The sequence below is a fragment of the Bufo gargarizans genome, chromosome 3, assembly GCF_014858855.1.
Source record: "Bufo gargarizans isolate SCDJY-AF-19 chromosome 3, ASM1485885v1, whole genome shotgun sequence".
Lineage (NCBI taxonomy): Eukaryota > Metazoa > Chordata > Amphibia > Anura > Bufonidae > Bufo > Bufo gargarizans.
The window spans coordinates 280,512,720-280,525,950 of record NC_058082.1 but is presented as its reverse complement, the minus strand read 5'-3'; positions in this window follow the sequence as shown (position 1 = coordinate 280,525,950).

The window sequence follows — 13,231 nt, the reverse complement described above, 5'->3', positions numbered from 1 at the left end:
TTTTTTTATGTAGACACTTTAAAAGAGGGTTATCCAACTCCTATAATGACCCCCCCCCCCCCCCCCTCCCGAATGCTCAGGCCCCTCGTATACATGGCTGTTCTCCATAATCCGTGTCGCACTGGATCCCTGCACAGCTGCCACTGCATCTTCTCGTTGAGCGGATCAAAACATTTGAAGACAGGGGGAGCAGCCAATAGCAGTCCACGACGGGAACTAGACTTCCTAGCATTAACCACTCATCCCTGTTGCGACCTACTATTGGCTGCTCCCCCTGTTGTCGGATGTTTTGATCCACGGGGAGATGCAGCTGCTGCAGGGATCCAGAGCAACGTGGGTGCTGGGGAGCAGGTAAGTATAATCCATACAAGGGGCCCGGGCATTGGGAGGGGTGGTCATTATAGGGGTTGGCTAACCCCTTTAAGCTCTTGCAGATAAGGATTAGGAGTGATGTGCACAGCAAGCAGTCAGATTATGGGTTTTGTCTGCACTAGGTTACACATATGACCCCTAATATGTTTCATGTGTCCAGAAACCATGCTTATGACACAGTATGAAAGTGCTTATTGTTCTAAATCCTGTGGTGTTTGCATTTTACCTTGTCATTTTTATATTATAAGTTTTAGTCCAAGACATGTTGTAGTTGTGTAAGCTGGATTATGGTGTAGTATGTACTATTTCTAGAATACTACAGGGATTTTTCATACATTTTTGTTATACTCTAAATTGCAAATCACTTGTGTTGGGTTTATGTAACAAAAGTGCTTTTATATATCTATATTTTTTTTAAATTAAATTCATGATGAAATGAAAAAATATTTTTTTCATCAGGCAGATTGGGAAACCCTAAGACCCTGTTCACACAAGTGCAATACAGGTTAATGTTCTATTCTGTAATGCTTAACCAAAAACAGATCCTAGCAAAAGAAACAAAAATCTTTTCAGTTGCCCTTGTTTTCTCTGAATTTCGTTCATGTTTTCGGATTAAAAAAATCAACATGGTCCCATATTACACTTATATAAATCCAAGTCTTTGTTGAACCCATAGTGTGCAGAGTGCTGCAAGTGTCTGGTGATCCAGTCATGTTGTAGTGTGTGTTTGGTCACTGGACCTGTCAACTCAATGGCAGAGATTTATCAAAACTAATGTAAAGGAAAATTGGCTTACTTGCCCAAAGCAACCAGATTCCTTTCCTTTTTCATTGGAAAATGTAAAGTGGAACCTGATTGGTTGCTATGGGCAAGTCCATCTAGTTTAACCTCTAGTACTGAAGATGCTCCATTCAGAAATGGAAATGTGTGAAGTATCTCCTGCTACTCTTCCTTGCTCGGTCTGATTTGCAGCTTCTGTTGTATCAATTGTTTCAGAAAATCAGAAACTGATCCCAAAACAGAAAAAAGAAAGAAGCATCACAGCTTCGGCTACTTTCACACTCGCGTTTTGGCTTTCCGTTTGTGAGATCCGTTCAGGGCTCTAACAAGCGGTCCAAAATGGATCCTCTCAGAATGCATCAGTTTGCCTCCGTTCAGTCACCATTCCGCTCTGGAGGCGGACACCAAAACTCTGCCTGCAGCGTTTTTCTGTCCGCCTGACGAAGCAAAGCCAAACTGATCCGTCTTGGCACATAATGTAAGTCAATGGGGACGGATCAGTTTTCTCTGACACAATCTGGCACAATAAAAAACAGATCCGTCCCCTATTGACTTTCACTGGAGTTCAAGACTGATCCGTCATGGCTATAGAAGACATAAACCGGATCCATTCATGACGGATGCATGCGGTTGTATTATTGTAACAGAAGCGTTTTTGCAGACCCATGACGGATCTGCAAAAAAAAACGCTAGTGTAAAAGTAGTCTTATTCTTTCTCACTCACATCCATGGGATCCAATTGTGACGGACTGAACCATTACTGGGGCTGCTAGAGAGGCCTGAGGGCTAGCCTCCTTCCTATGGACTATGGACCCAGAACTATGGAGACCACACACACTGCCTTTGAGTGATTACGTTATCCCATTGTGTTGGTTAGTTGTATCACATGTGTGTCTTTTCTGCATGTGATTGGTTTATGTAAAAACTGTCTCAGTTTTCCACAAGGTCACCATGGGGAATTTCCCTTGCTGGAAGATCTGCATAAAAGGCTGGCATGTAGCCTCATTAAGGTGTCCTGTTCTACCCTTCATGAAGTCTGGGCTCATGTTTGGGGAATTAGAGAACTACACTCTGGGGATTGCTATAATCATTATACTCTCCAGAGTATAATCCCTAGCTCTTGTAAGAGCTTGTTCCTGCATCACTCTCTGAAAGAAGAGGGGGTCACCCACTGGAACCTGGAATCCTTGTTGTAGGTCCAGGGTGGGTAGAAGATGACGAGATCCCAACCAAGCTAGGGCGGTTTGTGGGGTCAGCAGTGCTTACGGTGTCGAGCAGAGTGCTTGGAGCCCTCAGGAAGCTCTAGGAGCATTCATCAACGGAGGTACCCAGTCGGGGTGCCAGGCGATCCGTTACAGTGGTGGCAGCAGTGGGATGTCGTCCTAGTGCCAGGAGAAGCAGCTCAGAGACACCATTTGCGGATTTATAATTAGGGCAACGCCAGTACTCGTACAGCGCCCTGGCGACAGCAGCATGGAATGAGCTAATTCTTGGACAGCGTTCCATGAGGAAGAGGAGGATCACCCAGATTACAGGAATGCAGTCCGGAAAGGCATATAGCACGAGGCCCTGGAGGACGTGCAGCATTGGAGGGGCGAGAGTCTCCCCAGTGAGGAGCAGAGGTTGCGGATGCGATGGGAGCTGCAAGTGCCTCTACTGGGAGAGCAGCCCCTGAAGGGGTGGGTGTCGAAACGCGAGACCCTGGTATGGCAGGAGACCTGGCTGGATGATGCATACCAGGCACTATGGGAGGACCCACAGTCGACAGGTGGAGATGGGACCGAGGTCTCTACCGACCCTGCAGGGATGCTGGGCAGCCGGCCCAGATCCCTGGCGGCAGTATATTATAATGGGAGCTGAGACAACTGGTCTCTCTCCAGCAGCAGCCCGTGTTACAGAGAGAGGAGACTGTCTGTCCCTTATCTCATCAGCAAGCATCACTGTGAGTGGAGATGGTCGGTACCCAGCAGCATTCAAGGGAGAGGCGACAATCAGTCGATCTCCCCAGTGGCAGAGGGCGTTCCAGGAAGAAGAGGTAGCCAACCTCTCTCCCCAGTGGCAGTGTGGTTACCCAGGAGATTATATGGGTGGCATCACTCTCCTGCAGCAGAGTCAAGCGGACCATTTGGGAGAGGTTCTGGATTCATCTTATCCAACTAATACAGGTCCAGACTAGTTGGGTGTCTGGTACCTGGTTAGTCTACTGTTGGGAGGGGAAAAATGTGACTGACTGAACCGTCACTGGGGCTGCTGGAGAGGCCTGAGGGCTAACCTCCTTCCTATGGACTATGGACCAAGAACTATGGAGAACACCCCCCCCCCCCCCCCCTTTCCTGGCTCATTATTCTACAAAGGGAAAAATGGGTAGTTTCTGCCAGTGAGTGATTATGTTATCCCATTATGTTGGTTAATTGTACCACATGTGTGTGTTTTCTGCCTGTAACTGCATGTGATTGGTTTATGTAAAAATCTCAGTCTTCCCCAAGATCCGCATGGGGTGTGTCCCTCACTGGAAGACTTGCATAAAAGGCTGGCATGTAGCCTCATTAAGGTGTCCTGTTCTACCCTTCATGAAGTCTGGGCTCATGTTTCAGGGATTCGAGAACTACAATCTGGGGATTGCTATAATCATTATACTCTTCAGAGTATAATCCCTAGCTCTTGTAAGAGCTTGTCCCTGCATCGCTCTCTGAAAGAAGAGAGGGTCACCCATTGGAACCTGGAAACCTTGTTGTAGGTCCAGGGTGTGTAGAAGACGACGAGATCCCAACCAAGCTAGGGCGGTTCGTGGGGTCGGCAGTGCTTACGGTGTCGAGCGGACTGCTTGGAGCCCTCGGGAAGCACTAGGAGCATCTATCAACGGAGGTATCCAGTCGGAGTGCTAGGAGATCCGTTACACCAATTATGCGGTTTCACATAAAAGGAAGCCACGTGTGAACAGACTGTAAAGCTTTGTTCAGTTCATGTATGATTTTAATTGGCATAAAAAAGTTGCATATTCAGCTGCATATGTCTAAATTATGGAGTACATGTATACATCAATTTGAATGTCCTCCTATGAACACCTAAATATGCAGGAGAACAAAAGTTGGCACTCAATCGGATGGCAATGCTACACGTCAGTGTCTGGCCCTTTAAAAACAGGCCTAAGAACAGTGACTTGTGAAATAATCCAAAACCAGAATCTTTACCATTAAGAAAAAGTCATATGTCTGCTTTAGGGGTTTTGTCCCTCCATCAGTGCAGGGCAGGGTACTGGTTTGGCTGCGTAAGAGGTGATTGCCATATGCAGGGCCAGATTAGGATTACAATGCAGTTCTGGCACACAAACCCCAACAGCCCACATATAATAATGAGTAAAAAATAGTGGTGTGCAATATGAATGCTGAGGCAGATTTTGCTTAACTTGGTCATGCCCCTATGTAAACCACAAATGCAAAAAAGAAAATAAAGTAATAGAAATATAAGAATAAAAAAGTGCAAGACAGAAATGCCTAATCTCATGGGCAGGGACATACAGGTCCTTCTAAAAAAAATTAGCATATTGTGATAAAGTTCATTATTTTCTGTAATGTACTGATAAACATTAGACTTTCATATATTTTAGATTCATTACACACCAACTGAAGTAGTTCAAGCCTTTTATTGTTTTAATATTGATGATTTTGGCATACAGCTCACGAAAACCCAAATTTCCTATCTCAAAAAATTAGCATATTTCATCCGACCAATAAAAGAAAAGTGTTTTTAATACAAAAAAAGTCAACCTTCAAATAATTATGTTCAGTTATGCACTCAATACTTGGTCGGGAATCCTTTTGCAGAAATCACTGCTTCAATGCGGCGTGGCATGGAGGCAATCAGCCTGTGGCACTGCTGAGGTGTTATGGAGGCCCAGGATGCTTCGATAGCGGCCTTAAGCTCATCCAGAGTGTTGGGTCTTGCGTCTCTCAACTTTCTCTTCCCAATATCCCACAGATTCTCTATGGGGTTCAGGTCAGGAGAGTTGGCAGGCCAATTGAGCACAGTAATACCATGGTCAGTAAACCATTTACCAGTGGTTTTGGCACTGTGAGCAGGTGCCAGGTCGTGCTGAAAAATGAAATCTTCATCTCCATAAAGCTTTTCAGCAGATGGAAGCATGAAGTGCTCCAAAATCTGATAGCTAGCTGCATTGACCCTGCCCTTGATAAAACACAGTGGACCAACACCAGCAGCTGACATGGCACCCCAGACCACCACTGACTGTGGGTACTTGACACTGGACTTCAGGCCTTTTGGCATTTCCCTCTCCCCAGTCTTCCTCCAGACTCTGGCACCTTGATTTCCGAATGACATGCAACAGTCCAGTGCTGCTTCTCTGTAGCCCAGGTCAGGCGCTTCTGCCGCTGTTTCTGGTTCAAAAGTGGCTTGACCTGGGGAATGCGGCACCTGTAGCCCATTTCCTGCACACGCCTGTACACGGTGGCTCTGGATGTTTCTACTCCAGACTCAGTCCACTGCTTCCGCAGGTCCCCCAAGGTCTGGAATCGGTCCTTCTCCACAATCTTCCTCAGGGTCCGGTCACCTCTTCTCGTTGTGCAGCGTTTTCTGCCACACTTTTTCCTTCCCACAGACTTCCCACTGAGGTGCCTTGATACAGCACTCTGGGAACAGCCTATCCGTTCAGAAATTTCTTTCTGTGTCTTACCCTCTTGCTTGAGGGTGTCAATGATGGCCTTCTGGACAGCAGTCAGGACGGCAGTCTTACCCATGATTGCGGTTTTGAGTAATGAACCAGGCTGGGAGTTTTTAAAAGCCTCAGGAATCTTTTGCAGGTGTTTAGAGTTAATTAGTTGATTCAGATGATTAGGTTAATAGCTCGTTTAGAGAACCTTTTCATGATATGCTAATTTTTTTTATAGGAATTTTGGGTTTTCATGAGCTGTATGCCAAAATCATCAATATTAAAACAATAAAAGGCTTGAACTACTTCAGTTGGTGTGTAATGAATCTAAAATATATGAAAGTCTAATGTTTATCAGTACATTACAGAAAATAATGAACTTTATCACAATATGCAAATTTTTTTAAAAGGACCTGTACATTACCCTTTTCCAACAACAACACATACCATGAGAAAGCTCAATATATCTCCTCGGCAGCATCTGATAACACTGTGCGATACAAAATCTCTCTCCAGCTGCACCAAATAAACGCCATCATGCAGCACAAATTCCCTTCCCCACTGGCAGCAGCAGCAGTTAAACCCTTCTTGATGCAGCGGTTTTCCAATTTTTCTTTTTAGTTTTTTTACTTCCCTGACCCATAAGTTTTCCATTCAGGTGGCAGCACTACATTGAAATATACAGAATTTTCTATTTAGCAATATTACTAAATAGAAATGGCGATCTTATGATTGCATGTTGTTAGGCCCTTGGGGCCTAGAACAAAGTAGAAAAAAAGTTTTTCAAAATGTAAAAAAATTCTAATGACCCCCCCCCCCCCTTCCCCAGAATAAAATGAAGCAATAAAAAAATAAATATTATAGGCACCGCATCCCAAAATGCCCACACTTAAAATATCAAAATATTTATCCCATACAGGGAACAGCGTAATGGAAAAAAATCTAAATGGCCTATTTACTTTTTTTTTTTTTCATCGCTTCATGTATAAAACCGTTTAGGAAGATTGTTGGCTTAAAGTGGCATTGTACTTTGGGAAAAGTTTTGTTCAGTGGAGGGCCGAGTGCTGAGACCCCTGACAAGCGCTAAAAGGAGGAGAGAAAAACACTCTCAAAGCGCGCTCCCTCTTCTCACTTCAGCAGAGGAAGCGAGACAAATTCAATAGAAAGTCTACGGGTCTGTCTCAATTCAGTCTCCTGCAGTGAGCAGGGAGTGCTCCATGTGAGCGCTTCTTTTTCCTTTCTATAGTGATCGGTAGGGGTCTCAGCGCTCATATCAAAAAGTTTTCCTAATGTACAGTGAAATTTAAAGGGTATATTCACACACCGAAAATTAGTTGCTAAAGTTTCTGCCAAAATTCATTAGACCGAGGCTTGCAGAAATCAGTGTGCTTGCTGTCGACCGCAAACTTTCTGCAACAAATCTGGCACATGTGAATATACCCAAAGGCAGGATTTTTTGACCGCTCCCTGTCTTCCCATGTATTCTGCTGATAAGCCTAGCCATTTCATGCACTCCTCGGATATAGCCACAGGAAGCCGCACCTCAATATAAGGCCTCTTGCCCACAGACGCAAGGGCTCTGTGCCTGTGCTGCGGACCGCAAATTGCAGTCCGTAATGCACGAGCACCGACCGCGGGTCAGCCGCATGCGGATCGCAGACCCATTCATTTGAATGGCGTCCGCGATCCGTCTGTTCTGCAAAAAGATAGATCTTTTTGCGGAACGGAAGAATGGAACCCGTTCCGTGCTTTCGTTTCGCACTGCATCTCTGGATTTGCGGACCCATTCAAGTGATCAGCACAGAAAGACACCTGAAATGAGCTGGTATTTGGCAAGGCATTGCTTCTGATATCACAAGGGATATGCTGTTGCTTAAAACCTTTGCATTGCAAGGGTTGAAAGCTACAGGTAAAACCTGCAGCAGAAATTGATATGCTGCGAACTGAAAAGCCACAGTGCGAGTCAGTATATGCTGCAGGCTATCTCCGCAGTGTCAATATCATCCACTTTGCTGGTACTGTAAATGCTGCCAATTTTCTACACGAAATTCTACTGCGTATCCTAATGCTTCTGGGAATTTTTGGATGCATTTCCAGTTTTACCTAAAATTCACATAAAAACTTAATGAAAATGTGTGAATGTTATCTAGGGCCGAGCTCACATTATCCACAAGGCCTGATTTAGACAACGTAGTCTACTGCAGCTTTTGATGCACTTTGTTAGCCAAAGCAAAGAGTGAATAAGGCATTTATGCTGATTTCTTTTAATATTATCAATTCCAACCGTTGCCTAATAAGAGACAAAACTGCTTTGTGTGAACAAGGCCTAATGAAGTTTTCCCAACTGAATCCAAATTGTCACCAAAAATCATCATTCTTCTCCGTAAAGTTGTGTAATGCACTGAGCTGTAGATACTGCGCTACCAAAGCCAGGCTGCAGCCTCAGGCAGATTGGGTGTCCTCACCCTGGTCTTCTCATGTGTAATGTCATACCTGTAGCTGATATACTTCCTACATGTAGTCTATTGGCTTCTAAATCCCACACTGTGAGTTTATTCAGAGGTATGTTTTGTATTTTAGGTTTGGTGAACTTTGTAATTTTAGATATCCAACCTCTTTTGTGCTTTTCAGGAGATTTACCATATGACTCTTTATGATACCGTGTTGTGGATAAATGAAATTATACATTTTGTTACAAAGTATAGTTTTATTGTACTGTTATACTAACTTAAAGATCTACCGCTCGTAATTAAATTAACAATAAACTATCTTAGAAGATCTTCTGTATTTTACAGCAGCTATATTTTTAATAAAAGCTCAGTTATTGATTTTATTGAAAATGTTCAACATTTTAATTCTCTATCTTTGGCTTTTGCCACAGATTAAAGGTGTTATCCCATGATTAATATAAAAATTTTAAATCGGACATCATGACGATACCTTTCTAAGAAAGCTAGAACCAGCCCTGTACCTCATATGGATCCAGAGATCTTCCCATTCATTGCTCTGCTAGATTTATATTAAGCTGACAGCTCAAGGGGAGGGTCTTTTCTGCTGCAGCTCAGGGGGCGTGTCCATGCTCTCCCTATCACATACTCAAGGGGGCAGTTGAAGGATGAGCTGAGCATGTGCGGCCTTCTCAGTGAGCAGGTCAAAGAAAAAATAACAGCAGGTGGCTCTATACAGATACATTTTATTGAATAACTCAGTGGCTATGCTAAATTTTTATTTACATGCAATTACAAAAGTTTTCAGATCCAGGTGCTGGTTTGAAAACTGTTGAATATTTTTCGTGGGACAACCCCTATAACTCCTTAAGGACCCAGGACGAAAATGTTTGTCCTAAAGGGCTGGTACTTTGTGCCCCAGGACGAGCATTCTCGTTCTGCGCCCTTCTCTTGCCCCACGTGCGGCATCCCTGCTGCATTGGATCCCTGCTGCATCCACCAGCATCGGTGATAACGCCGATGTCCGTTGAGTAACCACTCATATGCAACGGTCAGCGCTGACCGCGTCATATGGAAGGTTTGTGCTCCCTCACCTTAGCCATCGGGTCCCCGCTCTGCTGTGGCGGGGACCAGATGGTTGTCAAGGCAGCCCTAAGCCATTCCAAGGCCTTGGAGCACGGTATATACGGAGGCCTATGAGGCCCAGCCCACAGGCAGGGTCTCATAGGCAAATTATCAGTGTGTAATATACTGATAGTTAATGCAGTAAAATACAGATGTATTGTGCTGCATTGAAACAGGGATCAGACCCTGTAATGTTGAAGTCCCAGAATGGGACAAAAATAAAGTGAAAAAAGAAGTTGAAAAAATAAAGTTTAAATTTTTTTATTTTTTTTTTACAGTTTCAAGTAATAAAAAAACACATCCTTTTCCCAAAATAAAGTAGAAAAAAATAAAATAAATTTAAACTAGAAAAAAAAAGAAAAGTACCGTATTTTTCGCCCGATAAGACGCATCGGCCCATAAGACGCACCCAGGGCCGTAGCTATAGGCTCATGGGCCCTGGTGCAAGAGTTCAGTTTGGGCCCCCCCTTACCTCAATACCGTTTCCTAAGACCACCAGACCCCTGCACGCCCACCATGCCCAATGGCAGAACTAAAATCTCACCGAGAAAATACATTTTAATGCAATAAGTGCATGTACAGCTGCTCTCCATTCATTTTCTATGGGGCCGGTGAAAATAGCCGAGTGCTGGCTCGTCTATTTCCGTCGAGCCCGTAGAAGTGAATGGAAGCGGTGGCCGGTCATGCGCGGTACGCTCCCATTCACTTCTATGGGGAGCCGGCTTGGTGATGGCCGGACTGGAGTCCTCAAGCCACCACCTTGCGAGGCTCCGTTCTCGATATAGGTGCGGGTCCCAGTGGTGGGACCCGCACCTATAAGACAATGGGGGCATAGCCTAGCAATATGCCCCCATTGTCTATGATGAGACAACCCCTTTAAAGTGATAATTGACTTAAGGTTAGGCTGCTATGTTCACATGGCTATGGCGCTGCCGTGCCTGTGGCACCACAGCTATGTGAATGTACAGTAGTTGACACTTTAAAGGGATTCTGTCACCTCTCCTAACTCAAAATCGGATTTTGCAGCACAGCTTACCTTGAATCGGCTGTGCTCTTCTATCTTGTAATCCGTCCAGTAGTTTAGGAGAAAAATAACTTTTAAGTTATGCAAATTAGCCCTGAAGGTGCCCAGAGGGGCGTTATGTTCCCCTTAGTGTGCCCAGTAACGCCCCCCTGCAGTGCCCAAAACACCTTCCTCCTGAATCCCTAACCGCCCACAGCGTCTCATCCCTCTCCTCCCCCTCCCTCACGTCCGAGCGAAGTCTCGAGCAGCCGCAGTACCCACTGAGGGCTGCGCCAGTGCGATCTGCAGGAGACTGAGGGAAGAGCGAGCATCGGACATCACTGGGCTCGGTGCATGCCCAGTGACGAGGATGAAGCTCCTGCCCTCAGTCTCCAGCAAATCGCACTGGCGCAGCCCTCAGTGGGTACTGCGTCTGCGCGAGACTTTGCTCGGACGTGAGGGAGGGGGAGGAGAGGGATGAGACGCTGTGGGCGGTTAGGGATTCAGGAGGAAGGCGTTTTGGGCACTGTAAGAGGGGCGTTAGTGGGCACACTAAGGGGAACATAACGCCCCTCTGGGCACCTTCAGGGCTAATTTGCATAATCGTAAAAGTCGTTTTTCTCCTAAACTACTGGACGGATTACAAGATATAAGAGCACAGCCTATTCAAGGTAATCTGTGGTGCATGGCTGCTTTAATATCCGATTTTGAGTTAGGAGAGGTGACAGAATCCCTTTAAGGCTACTTTCACACTTGCGCTTGATCGGATCCGTTCTGAACGGATCCGATCATATTAATGCAGACGGAGGCTCCGTTCAGTACGGATCCGTCTGCATTAATAACTTAGAAAAATTTCTAAGTCTGAAAGTAGCCTGAGCGGATCCGTTCAGACTTTCAATGTAAAGTCAATAGGGGACGGATCCGCTTGAAGATTGAGCCATATGGTGTCATCTTCAAGCGGATCCGTTCTCATTGACTTACATTGTAAGTCCGAACGGATCCGCACGCGTCCGCCTGGCCGTGCGGAGGCGAGCGGAGCGGAGGCTGAACGCCGCCAGACTGATGCAGTCTGAGCGGATCCGCTCCATTCAGACTGCATCAGGGCTGGACGGAGGCGTTCGGGTCCGCTCGTGAGCTCCTTCAAACGGAGCTCACGAGCGGACCGACGAACGCAAGTGTGAAAGTAGCCTAAGTCAAGTCTAAAACGGGGATACATCAGGAGGCAAGGTAGTGGCAGTGTACCCCCCAAACTGAGGTGACATGCTGTACAGCCACACTACAGCAGTGTCACTCACCCAGTGCAAGTAGAACCCAGCCCCATCCCAAGCCATCACAATCTGGGGAAACCAGTAGAAACTGGCTAGTTTATACACAGACTACTAGCAACTAGGTCCTGGGCCCCTGGCCCTACCAGCCTGTAGCAGGAGTGGCCGACCCTTCCACATCAGTTAAGCCTCCGCTCATGCTGGCTGCTGTGCTGGTATCTCCCAGTCAGTCCCCATTCCTTCCCACCCAGCACCATTGCTCTGTAGAGCTCTGCTGGTCACGCCGCCTCACCTCACTCACTCCCTGCAGCAGGCATGCACAGCTTCACATCGACGTCCAGCTCACAACTCTACCACACACTAACAACGGGAGCGGATCCACGCCCTCTCCTGAATGTGCCTGCACGTACTACACACGCTCTGCCTCTGCCCCCACCACTATGTGAACTTAGCCGGAATTGTATGTAAATCACTAGCGCTGCCTGCAGACAGTTCTGAAGCAGCGCTTTCATTGTTTACTGGGACTCTGTCTCTCCTGGGGGGCCCCGTGGGCCCCCCTGACTTAGGGGCCCGGTCGCAATTGCGACCGCTGCGACCCCTATAGCTACGCCACTGGACGCACCTAGGTTTTTTAGGAGGTAAATAAGAAAAAAAAAAATTTACCCAAAAGGCGTGCTTTTGGTGGGTTTTGAACTAATGGTGGTCTGTGCATGACACTACTATGGGGGATCTGTGGGTGGCACTGTTATGGGGGGTGATCTGTGGATGGCACTGTTATGGAGGGGGATCTGTGGATGGCACTGCTATATATGTGTCACCCACAGATCCCCCACCCCATAACAGTACCATCCACATATCCCCCACCCCATAATAGTGGCATCCACAGATGCCATAATATACCAGAGCTAAACATGTGGGAAGGGCCGGTGACATGCAAATGCGGCGGGCCGGTGCGGTCACTGTACTCCGGCCCCGCCGCACACTCACTGCTTTATTGCCTAAACCTTTTATAATAATAACTGTCATTGAAGTTCCGATTCCCAGCCCCATCTGTACTACTTACTAATAGAGTTGAGCGAACACCTGGATGTTCGGGTTCGATAAGTTTGGCTGTAAAATAGACCAGGAAAGGGCTAGAGGGCTGCAAAAGGCAGCAAAATGTAGGTAAATCCCCTGCAAACAAATGTGCATAGGTAAATGAATTAAAAAAATAAAAATAAAATTAACCAATATCAATTGGAGAGAGGTCCCATAGCAGAGAATCAGGCTTTATGTCACCCGCCACTGTCAGATATTTTTAGGCCCCAGCACCCAGACAGAGGAGAGAGGTTCCATAGCAGAGAATCAGGCTTCATGTCACCCAACACTGGAACAGGCCATTGTCAGATATTTTTAGGCCCCGGCACCCAGACAGAGAAGAGAGTTCCCATAGCAGAGAATCAGGCTTCATGTCATAGCAGAGAATCAGGCTTCATGTCACCCAACACTGGAACAGACCACTGTCAGATAATTTTAGGCCCCGGCACCCAGACAGAGGAGAGAGGTCCCATAGCAGAGAATCAGGCTTCATGTC